Source organism: Schistocerca gregaria, chromosome 2, assembly GCF_023897955.1.
Source record: "Schistocerca gregaria isolate iqSchGreg1 chromosome 2, iqSchGreg1.2, whole genome shotgun sequence".
NCBI classification, from domain to species: Eukaryota; Metazoa; Arthropoda; class Insecta; order Orthoptera; family Acrididae; genus Schistocerca; species Schistocerca gregaria.
Genome location: NC_064921.1, coordinates 360,735,293 through 360,750,275, shown reverse-complemented (window position 1 = coordinate 360,750,275; position 14,983 = coordinate 360,735,293). Strand labels below are relative to the sequence as shown.

At 42.1% G+C, this 14,983-nt stretch overlaps 1 protein-coding gene across 2 annotated transcripts in view; it reads right to left on the bottom strand.

The window, feature by feature from the left end:
• LOC126337069 (mucin-17-like) overlaps window positions 1-14,983 on the bottom strand; it is a 471,154-nt gene that overhangs the window by 222,784 nt on the left and 233,387 nt on the right. For both annotated transcript variants that reach the window (XM_050001404.1, XM_050001401.1), the window contains exon 2: window positions 12,971-13,043. The gene's annotated coding sequence lies outside the window, so the exon portion shown is untranslated. The remainder of the gene's footprint in view (window positions 1-12,970; window positions 13,044-14,983) is intronic.

Genomic DNA, 14,983 nt, shown 5'->3' with positions numbered 1-14,983 from the left:
TTCTACTCCACATATGTTGTCAGTGAGGAGACTGAAAAAAGAAGAAGAAGAAGAAGAAGAAGAAGAAGAAGAAGAAGAAGAAAGTTCTCTTGCAAGTAAGGCAGAAAGTGGAAGAAGAGAAGCATGCATTAGTAAACTGCGTGAAAGATAGCATTGAGTCACCTCCGATTGAAGTCAATGACTTAAAGCTTCTCAAGTTACAGCCAACCAGAATCAATCTGTGCAATAAAGCACGGCATGGGCAGTCTTTGAAGCAGACTAAAGATAAAGCAGATAAAGAAAAGGACTGGTCTTTGCTGACCATCGAAACCGTAAAGAAGGAAACTGAGGAACTAATTTTTGCTTCACAGGAACAAGCCATTAAGCTAACGCCATCAAAGCCAGAATCGAGAAATCATCAAAAGCCCTAAAACGCGTATTATGCAAAGAAGCTGACGAAACAATTGACCAAACCTTGAGCTGTTGCAAAAATATGGAGAGGCGCAACGACGTAACACGAATGATACATTAGCACTTAACGCCAAAATTACCATCTGCCAGTGTCAAGGAGCTGGTGGGACCAAAAGCCAGAAAAAAGCTCTCGAAAACGAACATGCCAAATTACTTTGGGATCTACGAGTTCAGACAGATCGAATACCGGGAAAACAATTTACTGAGATCTGCACGAATTTCATGACGGAACGCCAGATGCCTGGAAAGTGTTCAACTAGCAATAAAATATGAAATCCAGCATAGTGAATCCATTTGCTGTGTTTCATATATTGGTGTATATGTACAAAATAATCATAACCTTAATGATTACCAATAAACTGTCCAACCAGCAATAAAATATGAAATCCAGCATAGTGAATTCATTTGCTGTGCTTCATATATTGGTGTATATATACAAAATAATCATAACCTTAAAGAATACCAATAAACATATTACTACCCACTTTTCCACAAGACTGTCATGACAAAATTATTCAAATAAGTGTAGCAACTTTTTCCTTTTTGAGTTCCTTGCAACGAACGAATGCAGTGTGTTAAAAATACGTGACTAGCGTGTAAATTTGCCGGAAACAGTGTGTATGTTAACATTATTTTAAGTGCCAATGTGTTATTAAGATGACGGTTGACTGCTACAACAAAATGTAGTTTTTGGGATACGGTTATGGTAAAACCATATGGCCCACATGCGAATTTTCATTCATGAATCAGTTACCGAACATCTCGATGGAGAGAAATTATTTAATACTTCCTTCTCCTCCGAGATATTCAGCTACATACGGTTTTTCAACGAACATTTTAACGGATTAGGCAGCTTGTGAAAAGACTGGTATGCTAAAAGATGCTGATGAGACAGTAATAGTATCGAAGACGACAAAGAATTTTGGATAATGTAAGATATAGAACAGCAACCGCAAGAAAAGCTTTCCTGAAGAAGAGTAATATGTTAACGTAGAACATGATAGTGAGTGTTACGATGTCTTTTCTTGAAAGTATTTACTTGGAGTGTAACCTCATACGGAAGTGAAAAAGGGGCTATAAACAGTATGGAAAAGACAGGAGAAGATATTAAAATAAGCTGTTACAGAAAAAGGGGAAATTATGAGAGTTTTATGGCACAGCTTCATTAACGTAGAGGATATAGATTGATGGGTCAAATTATGGGGTACCAAGAAGTCAGATCAGGAGTGGGTGCTATAAATTGTAGGGGGAATACAACGAGCAGGTTCAGCTAAATGTAGCTTGTAATAGTTAGGCAGAGATGAGTCTTATACAGGATTGACCAGCGTACAGAGCTGTATTAAACCAGTCTTCGGACGGAAAACTACGATAACAAATACTCGTCCAAATAGACGACATCACATCCACCACTACACTGACTGTTCCTTCCGGTTCAGCATTATGCTGCGGTATCCACATTGGAAAGCCACGACCAGCAAGTGTTTCGTATCACAGAGGCTTATCATTGGCTTTTTCGTGTCGCGTACTCTCCACCTGTATCTATTTGTAGATACTTCAAGCCAACAACGTAGACAAGATTAGGGGATGGCGGTCAAGTAGGGACGTGAAAAACCGACCGGTTAAAATTGATACCACTATTTCAGTTTTGAATAACCATTATTTTGCGGCACTAGTTTAGCCTCAGTTATAACATGTGTTGTTTCTATTTTTTCCTACTAGCCTGATAAAAAACGATATATGAATTAGCCATAGCAGAGCTACAGTTTTTATTTTTAGACCTGCACACTGAAACGCCGTTCAAAATGAAACAAGTTCAGATGTGTGTACTATACTTACTGTTCCTAAATTTCTTCATTGCTGCACTCCATATTTCTGAACTGGCAGAAACAAGACGACTTCACGCTGTTAATAGCTAGCGTCTAACCAGTCTAATAATAACAGTAATAATAATAAAACTGTGTACAGCACTATATTAGCCATTACGTAGTTACTGCTGTGTAGTGCTGTCAATTATTTCATTTATCTGTTTCGAAGCGAGTAATGAAGCAATTTCTAGACTACTACAGACACTATCTACAACATAGAGCAGACATTTTCTTGAGATATTTAGCATTTGGTACGTGATTATCTTACTTTTATCATCAGCATGGGACAAAGCACATCATATATGTGTGGTGGGTGGACTATGTTAGAAATCTGTAACCTCCGCAGCATTAATGCTACTAAATGAGAAAAAATAATTATTGATAACTTATATAATCAATATTAGAGTCTTACAAAATTGTGATAATAGTAATGATCATTAGAAAATAATTTAGTTTCGTAACTGAAATAGAATAGAGTCGTTTAGTTTTCACCCCACAGAAAATTTCATTTTGTACCTCAGGGTACCTCCGGTTGGGAGGGAGAAGCTACAACAAACTTGCGATATCGTATACACATCAAAAAACGTTTTGCATCACCTCGGTTTCCAGAACTCCTGGATATTGTATCACAGACACAGCCTCTTTGACTGTTCAGAGATGTCACTAGTCCCGCTCAAAGATCTAAACAACCATGCAGGAGCAGCGCCTATTAGACGGAGAGGGTCCGACAGCCGATCAGTTCCAGTCATTCCACGAGGGAGGTGGGACACGGTTCGTGTTGTCTGTAGTTCAACCATGCCTAGACGGCCAATACCGCTGTTCGATCGCATCCGCATTGTTACTTTGTGCCAGGAAGGGCTCTCAACAAGGGAAGTGTCCAGGCGTCTCAGAGTCAACCAAAGCGATGTTGTTCTGACGTGGAGAAGGTATAGAGAGACAAGAACTGTCGATGACATGCCTCGCTCATGTCACCCAAGGCCTGCTACTGTAGTGGATGACCGGTACCTACGGATTATTCGTTTTGATGGACAGCAATTCGCGCCCCCATTGTGCATATCTTGTGAATGACTTCTTTCAGGATAACGACATCGCTCGACTAGAGTGGCCATCATGTTCTCCAGACATGAACCCTATCGAACATGCCTGGGATAGATCTAAAAGGGCTGTTTATGGACGACGTGATCCACCAAACACCCTGAGGGATCTACGCCGAATCGCCGTTGAGGAATGGGACAATCTGTACCAACAGTGCCTTGATGACCTTGTGGATAGTATGCCACGATGAATACAGGCATCCATCAATGCAAGAGGACGTGCTACTGGGTATTAGAGGTACCGGTGTGTACAGTAATCTGGACCACCATCTTTGGAAGTCTCTCTGTGTGGTGGTACAAAATGCAATGTGTGGTTTTCATGAGCAATAAAAGGGCGAAAATGATGTTTATGTTGATCCCTGTTCCAACTTTCCGTACAGGTTTCGGAACCGTCGGAACCAAGGTGATGCAAATCTTTTTTTTATGTGTGTATAAGGAGAAAACTTAAAACTTAACAATTCGTTCATAGCTTACAATAAAAATAGAAAGTAGCTGAAACGGGCAAATTATCACAAAAAATAAGGATCTACAATGTCAGTTTTTCAATCTTTAGCACTGACTACTCGTAATGCTGAAACAGTAGTACGAGCAGAGTTTCAAGAAATTAGAATCAACAGCATACTGGTCATTTTTTGAAGTATTCCGACAGTTATAGTTCGAGAAAAGCGAAGAAGACAATTATTTTCTTTTATTTACGTTTAATATTTTAATTCTATGAATCTTGGAAATGTTCTGCTCGAACAGGCCATGAAGACCCAATGTTATCGACGGGCCGCCGTGTCATCCTCAGCTCACAAGCGTCACTGGTTGCGGATATGGGGAGGGGGATTGCATGTGGTCACCACACCGCTCTCCCGGCCGTATGTCAGTTTACGAGACCGGAGCCGCTACTTCTCAACCAAGTAGCTCCTCAGTTAGCCTCACAAGGACTGGGTGCAGCCCACTCACCAACAGCGCTCGCCAGAGCGGACGGTCACCCATCCTAGTGCCAGCCCAGCCCGACAGCACTTAATTTCTGTGACCTAACGGGAACCGGTGTTACCACTGCGTCTTGAAACTGAGGAAGTCAAATTTTTTCAATCGTTGTTCGATGTCTGCCCTTATTACAGGAAACAATGGGAATGAAATACCGAACATCAGTTATTTCAGAAACAGGTTGTTTTGAGCGCTTTTAACAGTCAGATTAAACTGGCTTTGAAAACCTCGCTATAATGGACAATTTTTGTTTCCCGCCATACCCGCCATCAGTACGGCCTAAGAGCAGGCTGCAGTGTCGCCGCGTCCGCGGAGAAAGCGATTCCAGCGGAACGGGTTGCGGTGCGGTGCGGTGTGCTGTGGCCGCGGCAGCTGCTCGCCGTGTCGTTGCATAAGCCGTAACGGGACGGGGCGGCCGCTCTGTGCTACGCTGCGCGGCCTTGCCGCAAGGACTTCCGGCGCCTGGCGGAACTGGAGCCTCGGACAGGGCGCCACCTCCCGCACTTGGGCCACAACGTCCCCCATCCTCAAACACTGGGCCTCCTTCTCCGCTCTCGTGACGATTTCAAAAGCAATGCGTGCGCAGCTACAGACGTTCTCTGACGCTTTGCGGAACTGGAGCCTATGACAGGATGCCACATTGTACTACTCCTCACACTGAGCGTTTTTTTTATTATTATTATCTGGTTTGTGCTCATTAAATCACACTGCCAACAGTTTGGTACACACGTGAAGAATAAACGCAATATAAAGAGTACGAGCAATGCTTTAACATTAATTTACAGAACTCAAGTAGGCATAACACTTATACGTAATAACGCTTGACATCATACGAACTACAGGCACAGTAGAGTATATAGGAATTGGCTAGGTGCGAGTAGGACTCGCCCACTGAGTTTCCGTTCAAACCTAGTTACGTAGATGGACAATTCATCTCATTCCGGAAATCGAGAATCTCGACCAAATGGTTCAAATGGCTCTGAGCACTATGGGACTTAACATCTGAGGTCATCAGTCCCCTAGAACTTAGAACTACTTAAACCTAACTAACCTAAGGACACCACACACATCCATGCCGCGTGGATCCAGACTGTAGCGCCTAGAACCGCTCGGCCACTCCGGCCGGCTTCTCGACCATTTTTGCATCTCATCGACATTGATACTAGCAAGATATCGGTCACAAGAACGCCAAGATTTTCGAGAATCTTTAATTTCAGTAATATAAATGTGAATGTTTTTAGCATGGTGCAGCAGAGTCAGCAACAGTAAAATTGTAATTATATTACATTTCAGCCTCCAGCTGCATAGCCGGCCAGAGTGGCCGAGCGGTTCTAGGCGCTACGGTCGCAGGTTCGAGTCCTGCCTCGGGCATGGATGTGTGTGATGTCCTTAGGTTACTTAGGTTTAAGTAGTTCTAAGTTCTATGGGACTGATGACCTCAGAAGTTAAGTCCCATAGTGCTCAGAGCTATTTGAACCATTTTCCAGTTGCATAAGCAAAGAAACTTTACCTAGGCTTCGGCTATAATAATGCAGCCTTCTTCAGAAATGTCACTATATAAAATCAAATTAAAACATGTCAGATATTGGTCTTGCCAAGCCTAACATGTTAGTACTACAGTACACAGTCATAAGACTGTGTCAGTGACGCATTTTAGGCTTGACAAGGCCAATATCTGGCATGTTTTAATTTAATTTTATATTGTGACATTTCCGAAGAAGGCTACATTATTATAGCCGAAACCTAGGTAAAGTTTCTTTGCTTATGGAACTGGAGGCTGAAATTTAATAAAATTAATATAAATGTGTCTCAAAGTCGTGCAGGACGAAGTCGACCATTGTTACAATAATCAGTAATTCTCCGTTCAGGCTGACTCGGTCTCAATGGTAAAAATCAAACACCAGCCACGGAATGAGTTCGTCGCTCATATGACGCGTTTCAAAATTGGATAAAAAGTGCAAGACAAATATTTTTTCGTGTGACGTGACTACAAATTAACAGTTTTCAGATTTTATACTATACTTGTACTGTGAAACCGTGCTTCTTGCCAAATTTCATGATTCTATGCCAACCAGAGTAGCCTATAGGTTTTCATTGCATTCACTTAGAAGCTTCAATATTTTACGCTGCCAAGGGACCATAGACCTCAATATGTGACATAAATTTCAACTTGATACGTCTACCCATTCCTGACAGAAAGAGACAGTCGGACAGACAGACGGACAATGAAGTGATGCTATAAGGGTTGTTTCTATCGATTGAGGTACAGAACGCTAAAAAGACTCGCCAGAAATTTGGGAGCATACACCAAATTTCATAAACATACATTGCTATCTCGTTGAAATTCAGAAACGGCTCTAAATATTTGAATATCCACATGACACAAGAAAACAGAAGCACGAGATGGCAATCTTCCATCTCACAAGATTTCGCAATAATCAGTTTTGCTGTACTTACAGGAAACCGCAAGAAAAATTTATCCTCGATGCTTTTCCGATGTAAGTGGAAAAAGCTGAGCCATAGTTTGTACACATTCTTACCAAGGTAGTAACCGGCTTCTTGCTCGCCTGAAATTTTCAGAAACTTCGGGAGGTTATAGTTACTGGTTGGATTCGAGGTAGCTTCTCCTGGCCATCATGAGGAATTCAGAAGCGACACTTTGGCAGCTACATATACGTACAGGCCCCACGCCACTCTTGAGCACGTGTTACACCGCAATGTCGTCTCAACTCGCTAAATTTTCGTAATCGACTTCATTTCCGACTTATACGGCGACTTACCCACCATGTACTAAATTAAACAGGGTTCCGTTTTTTTTGTTTTGTTTTTTTTTTTTTTTTAATTTTCGAGCTACACTGGTTAGGAAAGAAGACAGACCTGAAACTAAACGAAGGCCACGACTACTTAAAGCCACACTGGCTGTTATCCACGATGATGGTTTTTCTTAAAACTTATGAACAGGTTTCTCAAGCCGTGACGGTTTGTTAAAATTTGTCAACAGGTTTTTCAGAGACCGCTAGCAGTCACAATTGTGTGTTTGCTTGCAAACATGATTTAATATTTCCCTGTATAAACTCATCACAAGACGAAAAACGACAATGCAAAATTATTTAATATGAAAATACGTATTATAGTGGAATTTGAACTCTGTTGTTGAGCTTGTAGAAAATAATATTGAATTAAGAACGTCTGCCTTCTTGCAAGAATAGCTTTATTTTAAGACCGGGTCATGTTTCGCCACAGTTGTGGCAACTTTCGTGTGTTTTTATTATATTCTGAAAGATATAGAAAAAATTCTAAGTTGATTAGGAATATGCCGACACCTAAGTTTTTGTTGTTGATCGGATTACGTATGTCAATTGGATATTAGCTATTTTACATTATGTATGGCATGTGGCTGTCAATCAAAGTCAGCCACATCTCTATTATTAATACTGCTCTGGCGTAACCGCAAGCGCCAGAACGCAGATGAAGAAAGCAAAAGAAGAGAAGGCGGCGAAACGACGTCGGCCAATGGTGCGCTGATTAGGACCGCACCATGACAGGAGCGGCCTCTACAAGAAGAGAGTATAAGCGCCGTAGCTGCCAGTCGCGGCCGCTTAGTATTCGCTCAGGATTCGGTCAGTATACATGCAAGCCTAGCAGAAAACTCTACCATAGCAGTTATTAGTGATCCACAAACTGTGTGTCAAACTTGCGTAAACATAGTATAATAGCAAAGGATTTATGTTGCATGTCGCCCATCGCTTGCGACACCGTCCGTATTGTCAACTCGCTTTATTGAAATAAAAGTACTAATGTTATTTGCTTGAATTGTTGTACAGCATTCCGAGAACGCACCATTCCTTTGGCACCCTACACGCGACGAGATGGTTCAAATGGCTCTGAGCACTATGGGACTTAACTTCTGAGGTCATCAGTCCCCTACAACTTAGAACTACTTAAATCTAACTAACCTAAGGACATCACACACATCCATTCCCCGAGGCAGGATTCGAACGTGCGAACGAAGCGGTCGCGCAGTTCCAGACTGTAGCGCCTAGAACCACTCGGCCACAACGGCGGGCCGAAGAGTGGGCAGGATGCCACAAATACAGCATGCCATATGCAACACTGAGATATTAGGCCAACCTCTGTATTATATTTATATCTAAAAAGCTGGCGCATGTCTCGTTTGTCTTTTATCATTACAACAACTGATGTGTTCTGACCTGTACATGATTACTGCCTGGTTGCTGAATGTGGGCGTAAGTAAAATAACGTGACTTTTTATTTCGGAACACTGTTCGATATAATACGCAAACAAAATACAGACAGCCTTAACAATGAATATGCGAGGAATACTCCACAAGAAGACAGTCGTTTCTCATTAATGTAGTGATTATTTAGGTTATTTTTGAGCTAACAACAAAGCATGAAACGAAGATCAAAACGACATTGTTTTCTTCTTCACTGCCTGTTAAATCGTTCTCCGACACTCTGGCAAACTAAATCATGCGCTTTGTAGCGCACGATAAACCAGATATTTCTGTACTGATCCACTTAAGCAATAGCACGAAATAGTGCCCGCATTGCGCAACTTCTAACCTGCGTCTGAGTCGAGGGGTGTACACATGCAGCTTTTAACTTGCTCATGCTTACCGGTTAGCCAAGAAGGAAAGCTGCCGCACATTAGCAACAGAATGCGAAGGCTGCTTTATTCCAGTTCAAGCCAAGTTATGCCCAGCCCAGCCAGCCCGGCTAGCCGCGCGATCTAACGCGCTGCTTCCCGAGCGGGAAGGCGTGCAGTGCCGGTCCATGGCACGAATCCGCCTGGCGGATTAGTGTTCGAATCCCGGTGTGCCGGCCAGCCTGTGGACGGATTTGAGGCAGTTTTCCATCTGCCTTGGCGAATGCGGGCTGTTTCCCCTTAGTCCGCCTCAGTTACACTATGTTGGCGATTGCTGTGCAAACACTGTCTCCACATAAGCTTACACCATAAATACTTTACCACGCAAAGATTTGGGGTTACACTCGTCTGGTATCAGACGTTCCCGAGGGGGTCCACTGGGGGCCGAACCGCACAATAACCCTGGGTTTGGTGTGGGGTGGCGGTGGGGTGGATGGACTGCTGTGAGGTTCTGAACCACTGAGGGCAACGACAGGACGAAGCCTCTCCGTCGTTTCTAGGTCCCCGGTTCAATACACAACGAACACACAATATGCCCAACCCAAGCAGGCTACGGGAATTTGGCCTGCCCGTTCGTCTTCACGCTGTGCTACGCTATGTAGCAGTTTATTCTGCACGCTTTTATTGTAGTGTTACGAGCACGGTTCGGATCTTGTTTTTTTTATTCGTATGCTCATTTTGGGTATTTGTAGGTCACAAAATGATGGATTTTATCGCTCTTTTTTTTTTCCTTTCAGTGTATTCAAAAATGGCTCTGAGCACTATGGGACTTAACAGCTATGGTCATCAGTCCCCTAGAACTTAGAACTACTTAAACCTAACTAACCTAAGGACAGCACACAACACCCAGTCATCACGAGGCAGAGAAAATCCCTGACCTCGCCGGGAATCGAACCCGGGCGCGGGAAGCGAGAACGCTACCACACGACCACGAGCTGCGGACTTCAGTGTATTTCGGGCTTATTTATTTATTTCGATATGAACGGATTTCTCTGCAACTTCATTTTCTTTCGAGTAGTACTGGCTATTCTCAATTCGAACCCTCATCAGGTCACCTCAGAAACATGTTTTCTATAGTAAGCAGATCATCTCTGACGGTGGAGATCTTTTGAACCTAAGAACCAGAAGAATTTTATTATGCTGCAAAGCCAACTTTAACAGGGTTTCTAGTTTATATAACCTTAGCGTGTTCCAGCCGTATGTGATCCCAGTTTGTCAATTTTAACTACGTAGTTCTTCCGGGGTGTGTATTGCGGGCTCGCTGAATTCATTCTAAGTAGCCAAAAGAGTTCATTTGAAATTCCCGAAGTGTGTTTTAGCGAACACAAAGTTCGTTTTACATATTATGTTAATCTAAAAAGTACATGTCTGAAACAAAAAGCTTCGTTATCATACTAAGCATTCTTCGCAGTACGTTGCATATCAGAAGAATTTGGTTTTTAATATCCACTGAGTCATTTTTTCCCTATTTTAATCAATGTTTGCCCTAAATTTAGAAAACCTATATACTGTTAAATGGTTTAACGTCCTTGGCACACATTCCCACAAACTTGTCATCCACTAAGTCTTTGTCCGATTCAAAAATAAATAAATAAATAAATAAAAAATAAAATAAATAAATAAATAAAAATAAATAAAAAAATTGTAGTGAGGAAACTGCCGGTCAAATTTACAAACATGTCGTAACATACTCGAAGTTTCCAAAAGAATTTTTAATAACTTTATACACAATTTGCACTGCGAGACACCCACCTATTTATCTGAATCTGCCTCACGAATACAGGATAACTTTTCCCCTCCTGGACATGGGCTCAGTTTCGTGGCGATATTCCACAATCCTTAATTTCTCCCCAATCTCCTTTAAGTATGATTTGTTAATTTTCTGCTACCACCATTATGATAATTCAGCTGCGATCAAACTATTTGCGTAAATATATACCTGGCTTGTCGCGTTGGATTGACAAGCTGAATGGTTCCCGTGAAGCTTGCCAGACTTGCGGGAATCCAGCTTGGCCTGCTTAACACTGAACTTCAGTACACGTGCACTCTTGCGTCTCCGTTGCGGCAGGTTGAGCTGCTTTAATGGTTGCGGCTGAGATAAGGGGCATGCAGGCTGGAAGGAGAATTTGTAGAGCTCTGGTCTGAGTCTCTTCATGTTTGACTAAAACTTCAGCGCCCTCCGTATTGCGATACATTTAACGTAACTAACGCCACACGTAGGAATGTACATTAGTATCTAATCCGGAAAAAATTGCTATAGAATCTCGTTACTTATGCTACAATAGATTAATACCCAGGCAGTCAGTTCTTTGTTCACGATGTAGCCTCAGTTTACTCACTGAATATTTAGAGCCTACTAATCTGGCATGCAGCCAAAAAAGCTAACGACTTTGCCTTTCGGACGCTTCAGTCATTATCTTGCAAGCGAGCACCACACGTTAATTTCCTTTGCTTCAGCGTAACAGTATATCTTGCATAGAATTTCGTTTGCAGTCAACACACGGACGTTCGATCAACACACGCTCGTTCGAATCCTGCACATGTAGAGTTCATTTAAAACGGAATGTAAAAGGTTTCTACATTCAACGTATTATGAACCCATTCAAATATATGAAGTTGGCACGCTGACTATAAGAAAAAGGGAATGAAGTAGAATTCAAGCAGCAGAGGTGAGATTTTTAAGGAGTATGAGGTATGGAAGACAAGTCAAGAAAGAATGGAGCTAGAAAAGCGATCACAAAAAGAAAAGAGAAGCTCGAAACTTCAGGACAAGATAGAAACAATAAAGCTGAAGTGGTATGGACATGAGAACTAGAGAGGAGAGAGTGCAGAAAGCATTTTCTGAAAGGTTACTGGAGAGAGACCACGAGGAAGATCCAACAAGAGATGGACAGATACAGCGAGCGACTCCTATGTGGAGTAGAGCAAAATCAGAAGATGTACTTAAGAAGAGAGAATAGTGGAGAGCCAGACAATAATGGAGGTCCTTGATTCACAATTCCTAGACTATAGTCTTTCGATAGTTACCAAACAGTGCAATGAGATTTTCGCGTCGCCTGTAAGAATCCTGCGTTTTGTTGCGTTACATATTTACGTAACCAGTCTGTGTTACGTCAGGACATAGTTAAAACGAAGTGTACTTACGTCAGATATACAGAATTGAAAGTCCATAACCAGTTAGAGGCTTCTTAACACACCAAAACTACCTGTACATTGAGAAAGAGAAATTTCGTTGTGATGACAGATATTAATTCATGCTAGCCTTACAATAAACGGATGGATACCTCACGACGAACAAGCCCAAGTGCGGTTTGTAAGCTGTTATTCACGCTTATTTAGGTCAATAGTCGCTGGTCGCCAATAGTTTCACCAAATCATGAAACAGCAGACAAAGCACAACTGAAGAAACTCTAAGAGAGTGAGGTAGAGAAATTAAAACGAATATTTCGTGCCAAATTTAAATCCGGTAAAGGCTGACACACACACAGACACTAAACTAAAAGAAAGTCACTTTATTTATACGTTCTAAAAATAAATATCCATTGTTCTTCTGAGGCTGGTATCAGAAAAAAAGCGGAAACTGGTGTGATATGTTAGATGGAAAAAAAGTCACAGTACGGTTACGAAAGGAAGGTGTGATGAATTAAGCCTGATGTAGAAGGAATTCTTTTTACGTTTTGCAGAAATCAGATGAAGAAAGCCAGTAGAGGGCATTTAAGAATGTATACAAAAAAAGAAACAACTTTTATTACTAAGGTAAAAAAAAAGGAAACACATTTCCATGTATATTTGTGTAACACAGAAGTACGAGAACGATAAAATACAAAAAAAGATAAAGAATGGAAATTGTGCTTAGTCCTTTGTCGAACCTGAGAAAGAGAGAGAGTGAGAGAGAGAGACAAGAAAGCTGCACTTACGAAAAATATTGTGTAGCGTTGATCCTTCAAAATTAATCTTCCGCAAATGGAACACCTTCACCGCAGCAAGAACCTGGAAAGAAAAGTACATTCTTTTAGTCTCGACAGAGGTGTACAAAAAGTTGATAAATTTTATGTCGCCACAGAATCACGCCTCCGGCGTATATCTGATCAGAGCTCATCATTCTTTTCATTGATGTCGAGAACATTAGAGATGCCGGCTACATTAGTAAGAAGGCACAGAAAGGCAATAGCCAGAGAGGCACTGCCCTTCTGCTGGCCATCCGTACTTTACGAGTGTAATTCCTCTCAGTACTCTTAACACTAACATTAAGAACACATAATTGCCATTTTTCCTCCCCCTTTCCCACCGCCCTCTTTCTCCCTGTGTGTATGCGTGTGTGTAAAGAAGCAGTTCTGTGTTCAGTCTAATTCTATCTGCGTGATTAGGGGCGATAAGGCGCCACTCTGATTCGACGATACAATACTTGAAAACGATTGCGGCCAAATCTCCGAAATCAGATGGGAGTCCTACACAGAATAGGAGGAATGTCGAAACTCAGACCAGGAATATACTGTTACTGTTTCCGAATAGTATCAATGTAACCGGAAATTCGAACATTATTTTTCAACGCAGGAGTTACTGTCATTCAGTGTGACTATCTCCGAAATGTATGCCATCATCTCGCTGCAATTTAGCGATTTCTGCTGCGACAGCTCTGTTCGTCTTTAATGAACCGCACAGATATTTCTCTCGGGTAACTGAGGAAAGTTACTTCCGAGTTCGCCGTAGCATTAGGTTCGCATTTCCCTGTCGCCCTGTTGAGTTACACGCGAGCAAAGAACACTTCGAAATCGCAGTTCGTTGCGCAGCGCACTGCACGCTCGGACTTGACCAGCAAAACGCAAGCGTCTCTCAAGCAGCAGGAACTTTCTCTGATGCTGCTTCTTACAGCCAGTAAATGACTTGTGCCATCTTTACTTCCCGTCGCACTTTCGTTTCGCAGCACACGTTTCTCCAGGGAGCGCTCTTCGTAGTTTATTCGGCTACGGCGAAAGAATGAAAACAAGGCGCACGATCAAACACTGCAACTGTTCGACATTCGCTTTTCATTCTAATTACAATATACTGGTACTGAAAAATTGTTTTGGGCGATTCAAAAGTCGTGTCCCACAGAACAGATGTTTTGGACGAATTTTATTACGAGGTAACAGTTTGCTAATAAAGGGTGCTTCAAAAGTCATGTCGCCATGGGACAAACAGGTTGAACCAGAGCTCCACCGACAAACTTTCAGAGGTGATAGTATGGGCCAAAAGGAGAAAAAGTCTCAGTAAACAAGGTCTCTAAAATGCACACTTCAAGAGCCATGAGAATTTGTTCAGTAGATGAGATGTGTTTCAGGGTAGCTATTGCTCACAGCTCTTAAGGTATGCGTTTTAGAGATGTTTACTGGACCTTTTTTGCTGTTTCGGTGCATACTGCCACCTTTAAAAATATGGAAAGCAAAGTGCTTGCAGCGGAAGAGATTTGTTTCACAGTATCGACGATGAAGAAGAATTCATAGATCGTAAGGTGGGCATTTTAGAACCTATGTTTACTAAACTTTTTTTCTTGGTTTGGCCCGTACTGTCACGTCTGAGAGTTTGTTCGTAGAGTTCTGGTTCATCCTCTTTGTCCAATGGGACATGACTTTTCAACTACCCAGTAAAATTTTTACTGCAACAATCATTCTTTCCCCAGAATTCGGACTTTTCAACGAAACGTTGCTTAAAAAAGAGGCATGATAACATACGCTAGCTCCCAGCTTCGCTTTGCCCTTAGCCCCCACTTCAGTGATGATGATGAGGTCCCATACTCCGAGGAGCGTAGGGGAAGATGTGGGAGACCCACACCGCCGATCGCCGACCAGGCAACGTCTAAGCGGAGATGGTTTGCCGTTGCCATCCTCCGACCGTAATGGGGATGAATGGTGATGATGAGGACGATACAACAACACCCAGTGATCTCGAAA